A 7,162-nucleotide genomic window follows, 5' to 3' on the forward strand; every position below is an offset into this window, starting at 1 on the left:
TCTGGTACAGAGTGACACCAGGTTCTGAGTCTTTCATTTCTGCCCATAAGTCATTATAAATATTTAATATTAGATAATAAAGAGGTAATAAAACATAAAAATGAAATAAATAAAATAATTTTATGTCAGTTCCGTGAGATCACGACTGCTGGGAATGAGGGCTTAAACCTCCAGCGGTGCTATCAGCCGGTCGGACGTGTTCATCCTGACATGACTGGCTGTGACCACACGATGTATTAACCGGATGAGTGTGTTACTTCATTTCAGGCAAAGATTGCAGGGGAACCGGACCCACTGTGACCCTGACCAGGATAAAGTGGTGGTAAAACATGAGAATATAATTAGACTGACAGTATTAGGTTGGCAGTAGGGGAGCTTGAACTGGCAACCTTCTGATTACTTGTTCAGTACCTTAGCTGCCCCAACAAGGGCTCAGCCACACACACACACACACACACACACACACACACACACACACACTTACACACACACACAGACATATAAACACACACACTCATACACACACACACACACACACACAGACATACACACACACACTCATACACACACACAGACATATAAACACACACTCATACACACACACACACACACACTCATACACACACACACACAGACATATACACACACTCAAACACACACACAGACATACACACACACACTCAAACACACACAGATATATACACACACTCAAACACACACACTCATACACACACACAGACATATACACACACACACTCAAACACACACACACACACACAGACATATACACACACACTCAAACACACACACACACACACACACATATACACACACACACACACACTCAAACACACACACTCATACACACACACACACTCAAACACACACACTCATACACACACACAGACATATATACACACACACTCAAACACACACACACACACACACACATATACACACACACACACACACTCAAACACACACACTCATACACACACACACACTCAAACACACACACACTCATACACACACACATATACACACACACACACACACACTCAAACACACACAATCATACAAACACACACACACTCAAACACACACACACAGACATATACACACACACTCAAACACACACACACACACACACTCAAACACACACACACACAGACATATATACACACACACTCAAACACACACACTCAAACACACACTCATACACACACACACACAGACATATACACACACACTCAAACACACACACACAGACATATACACACACACTCAAACACACACACTCATACACACACTCAAACACACACACTCATACACACACACAGACATATACACACACACACTCAAACACACACACACACACAGACATATACACACACACTCAAACACACACACACACACACACACATATATACACACACACACACACTCAAACACACACACTCATACACACACACATATACACACACACACACACACACTCAAACACACACACTCATACAAACACACACACACTCAAACACACACACACAGACATATACACACACACTCAAACACACACACACACACACTCAAACACACACACACACACAGACATATATACACACACACTCAAACACACACACTCAAACACACACTCATACACACACACACACACACTCATACACACACTCAAACACACACTCATACACACACACACACAGACATATACACACACACACTCAAACACACACACACACACAGACATATACACACACACTCAAACACACACACACACTCAAACACACACACACACAGACATATACACACACACTCAAACACACACACTCATACACACACTCATACACACACACTCATACACACACACACTCAAACACACACACTCATACACACACAGACATATACACACACACTCAAACACACACAGATATATACACACACACACACACACTCATCTACACACACTCTCACACTCATATATATACACACACAGACATATACACACACACTCATACACACACTCATAAACACTCACACACACAGACATATACACACACACACCCAAACACACACACTAATATACACACACTCACACTCATATATATACACACACTCACACTCATATATACACACACACTCACACTCATGTATACACACACTCATAAATATTTATATTTATTATTATTAATCTTTAAACAGTTTAGGGATTGTGTTGCTGTATAAGCTGGTGAGAGATGAACATGATGATGATATGAAAGTAAATAATTCAGCTCCACAGAAACCCAGAAACCAGTCTGACCAGTCCAACCACAGCAACGTCACCATCCACCCGAGTTTCATATGTAAACACACACACACACGCACACACACACACACACACGTTTCCAACGGTGTAAAGCACAAAACACAACGAGTGTCTGGAGTTTCAGCCTGAGGGAAACGAAGCAGCAAAAACATCAAACACACACACACACACACTCATATACTGTATATATACACTCTCACTCACTCACACACACTCATTTATACACTCTCTCTCTCTCTCTCTCTCTCTCTCTCTCTCTCTCTCTCTCTCACACCCACACACTCATTTATACACTCTCTCTCTCTCACACACTCAAACTCAAAAGAAGCTTTATTGGCATGACAAATAAGGACATTCGTATTGCCAAAGCAAGTTACAGGGAAATATAAAAATAACAATAAGGAAAAACAAAAATATACAGAACAGTTACATGTGCAAAAAATATTATAAAATAGAATAAAATATTAATAAAAACAGTGCAAAAATAATAACAATAAAAATTATAATATTTACATTAATGAGGTAGAAAAACAATCAGTTTGTGCGTGTGTGTGTGTGTGTGTGTGTGTGTGTGTGTGTGTATGAGACATGGTCACCCACTGTCCCTCACCTGGTGGCAGGTGTGTGTATAGAGTGCTGCTAGTGTGCAGCTCTCTCTGTGCTCCCCCAGTAGGTGGGGCAGTTTGTCGGGGTCTGGGAGGGAGGTGAAGTTGAGGATGATGTTATTAAATTTAGGGAAGAATTGGGAGCGGACGTGGTGGTACTTGGTACACCGGGTGAGGAAGTGCAGCTCCGTCTCTACTGTACTGAGAGTGCAGTGCTGACACGACCTCTCCTCCCGGGGCAGCCAGGACCGGGTGTGTCGCCCCGTCTCCACGGCCAGGTCGTGTGCGCTCAGTCTGTACCTCGTCAGGGTGTTTCTTAATTTAGGGTCGGATACTGTGCTCAGATAATCTGCTGCACTGTAGTGTCTGTGTAGGGTCAAATAACAACAAATAATAAATAACAACAAATAATAAATAACTGCATTTTACTTTGAGTTTTGGTTTCAGTTTCCCAATAATTCAGATATTTAGTTCGGATTTTTTGTGTAATTTGGTTTATTCTAATTGGGTTTACAGATTTCTCTTGTTCCTGAGTCTTTATTGTGTTAGTGTGTGTTAGTGGTGTGTCGGCGTGTGTTATTACAGTGTCTGTGTGTGTTACTTGTGTATCTGTGTGTGTTAGTGGTGTATCTGTGTGTGTTAGTGGTGTATCTGTTTGTGTTAGTGGTGTGTGGGTGTAGTGACTCAGGACCAGTTGGATGAGGGGACTGGTATGTTTGCTCAGCTCTTGGTGTTTCAGGGCTTTATAATGATAAGTTTGGGGGTCGCTCTCATTTAGATGGTTCCAGAAGTTGATTGCTCTTCTCTGTATGTTGATAATTAGTGGAAATCGGCCTAATTCTGCCCTGCACGCATTGTTCGTGGTGTGTTGGTGTGTGTTGGTGTGTGTTAGTGGTGTGTTGGTGTGTGTTCGTGGTGTGTCTGTGCACCTTTAGGATGCTTTTACAGAACTCTGTGTGCAGGGTCTCTAATGGATGTTTGTCCCAATTACAGAATTGATGGTGTGTAAGCGAACCCCAAACTTCACTGCCATATAGAGCAATCGGTTCAATTATTGATTCAAAAATTTTAAGCCAGATTCGAATTGGAATTTCCACGAATGTTTGACGTTTTATGGCGTCGACGCCCTGCGAGCTTTTTCTCTCAGTTCATTTACTGCCGGATTAAAGTTTCCTGTGGAACTGATGTTCAGTCCGAGGTAAGTATAATCTTTAGTGTGCTCAATTTCATGGTGTCCTAATTTATATGTGTGTTTGGTTCCCTGAGATCTGGCTCTTTTCTGGAAGGTCATAATTTTGGTCTTTTTGAGGTTGACGGTCAGGGCCCAGGTCTGACAGTACTGCTGCAGCAGGTCCAGTTTGTGCTGGAGACCCTGAGCGCTGGGGGACAGCAGGACCAGATCATCTGCATACAGCAGGAGTTTAATCTCTGAGTCGTGTAGAGTGAGACCGGGCGTGGCTGAGTGCTCTAACATGGAGGCCAATTCATTAATATAGATGTTAAATAGAGTTGGACTTAAACAGCAGCCCTGTCTCACTCCACGCTCCTGAGAGATGAGATGTTTCTCTTACTGCCGATTCTTATTCCACACTGGTTTTCTGTGTACATGGATTTAATAAGATCAGATGTTTTACCCCAACATCTCCAACATTTTATAAAACAATCCTTCATGCCAAATGGAATCAAAAGCTTTTTTAAAATCAATAAAACATGCAAATATTTTAGAGTTATTTTGAACTACATATTTTCCACACACACACTCATTTATACACTCTCTCTCTCTTTCTCTCTCACACTCACACACTGATGTTTTTTATCGCACCACCTACTGATCTGTTCTTGCATGGCACAACTGCCAACCTAACAGTGGTGGCCAAAATATTAGAATCATCATAATAATAAATCTTTAATAAAGGATTATAAAATGCTTTTATTATCGTCCTACATTGTTTGTTAATTGATGTTGGAGCTTTAATCAAAACCTTCCAGTAAATCTTCTATTTGTTTAATGAATGAAGGAGATAAAAATCAATACTTTTACATTTAGCACCAAATTATTTTTTATTAAGCTAAATTATAAGTTCAGTCTGGTGACAGTAAAAGGAGCTTAAATGTTTATAAAACCTCTCAATTATAAACAGCCGAATCCAGAGGGTCAGTAAATACGACCCAGAGCTGCACCAAGGAACCAGAACCAAGAAACCAGAACCAAGGTACCGAAACAGAGATCAGAAGGTTCCAGACTGATCTCCTCTCTCTGGTTCTTCATGGATTTTAAAGCTTAGCACACCAGCACAGGGACTCCTGATCTCCCCGAGTTCAAATCTCAGCTCTGTTACTGGTGGGAAAAGATAAGACTAAATAGTGGGCGGAGTCCTGGACACTGTGTAAAAGCCCTGGTTGGTAGCCCAAGGTTCCTGTACAGAATTGGAGATCAGCGTGTGACTCTCCGTGTGTGAGACTGACCTCATGTCTGGAGAATATGCCCACCTCTCCAGCAGAGGAAGAGGAACTGGCTATGACTAAACTGGGAGAAATAAAAGTGAGAAATGAAGGAAGATCATCATCACCTCTGAAAGAATTCTGATTGTACCTTGAAAAATAAATAAACACATAAATATAAAACAGGGACTCGTTTCAGTCGTATTTACAAAAGATTTATTTCACATCTTATCAGTGAATTAAAATAGAAAATTAAAGTGAACTTTGTAGCACGATGTGAATAAATCTGTGTATAGAATCATCTACAGAACATCTCAAATAACTTCTACTGTACATCAGTCTGATTGCATTCAGCAAAGTTTGGATTTATGCAACATAGAAAAGAACTAAAACAAGCAGAACGGATCTGGATCAGGATTAAGGTTCATTTATCTGGTTAAGGTTTAGTCCAGACCCGCAGGGTTTTATTTCTGAAGCTCAGTGATGATGAGTGAAAGCTGAATAGTAAAGAAAGCGACTCTGACACTGAGGACGAGATTTTAGCTCAACTGCTCCACGTTTGGACGGGACTCCACCCTCACAAACTCAGTCAGAATTATTTAGGAACAGCGTTTGTACACTGGAAGAGTAAATCAAGCCTGATCAAGGTCTCTGAAGGACATCATGATGAAAAGAACAATAAATAATACATTTTTAATAACACAGTCACCATGAGGTGCATTTAGGACTAAAAAGAACCAAATAAAGGTTCAAAACAGTTTCTTTACCAGTAAACACACTATTGCTTTAGCTAATGATTAAATATTCAAGTCAAAGATTCAAGAATCTGTTAAAAATAAAGTTATTCAGTTAAAAACAACAAAACTGCAACACAGTGGGTCTGTGAGGGTCTCTGTGCAGCGCCATCGATCAGCCAGCAGAGGGCGACACTGATGAGGAGGGGTAACTCCGGCGGAGGGGATTCCTCATCACTGCAGCAGTGTCGCCCTCTGCTGGCTGATCGGTGGCGCTGCACAGAGACAGAGAACAACAGTCACGTGTTAGTCACGACCCTCCTCGGTCAGGAGTGGAGGTCTAGGGAATCGGACACGACTAAATCCGGAGGAAGGTGGTGTGAAAGATGCAGTAATGCATGTACACCATGTTTACAGTTTCAGCACTTCAGAAACATCGTTAAAATAACACAAATAAAATATAAATAATTAATGTTCTCATTATAATACATCAAACCTCTTTAACAGACTCATAAATACTAATATTAATAAAAAGGAACGATAAATAAATAAAAAGCAGAAATTAAAGGTAGAAAATTTTGGCAGTTCGGGAGTCGCCGCCGATTCAAAATGTGCAAACAAGTAAAAAACTGGTTAAACGACCACCGAGTTACAGACTGACCACAACGTGAACATCATCCAGTCTTAACAACCTGACATGTAATTAATTATGTGTAATTACGTGTAATTATGTGTAATTATGTGAAAGTTATTAGTTGTGTGATCTGAACGTGGCTTCACGGTCCAACAGCTAATGCTAACAGTTCAAAAAACAAACAAACATCCTGCTAAAGTTCCACCACGAGCACCACCAGCAGCTGTATGTTCCTGAATGTTCCTGTTGCTTTAAAGCCTCCAGACTCCAAAATAAATGTATTTAAATACTAAATCATGCTGGACGTGATGGAGACGCGGTGCGCCGGAGTCTAACACGCTGCTCCACCATCACAGTCATGCTACCAGCCCCGCCAGGTGCTCAACAGACACAAACAACCGTGTCTAATAGAGGGAAGGTCGGTCAG

Source organism: Trichomycterus rosablanca, chromosome 20, assembly GCF_030014385.1.
Source record: "Trichomycterus rosablanca isolate fTriRos1 chromosome 20, fTriRos1.hap1, whole genome shotgun sequence".
In the NCBI taxonomy this organism is placed as follows: domain Eukaryota; kingdom Metazoa; phylum Chordata; class Actinopteri; order Siluriformes; family Trichomycteridae; genus Trichomycterus; species Trichomycterus rosablanca.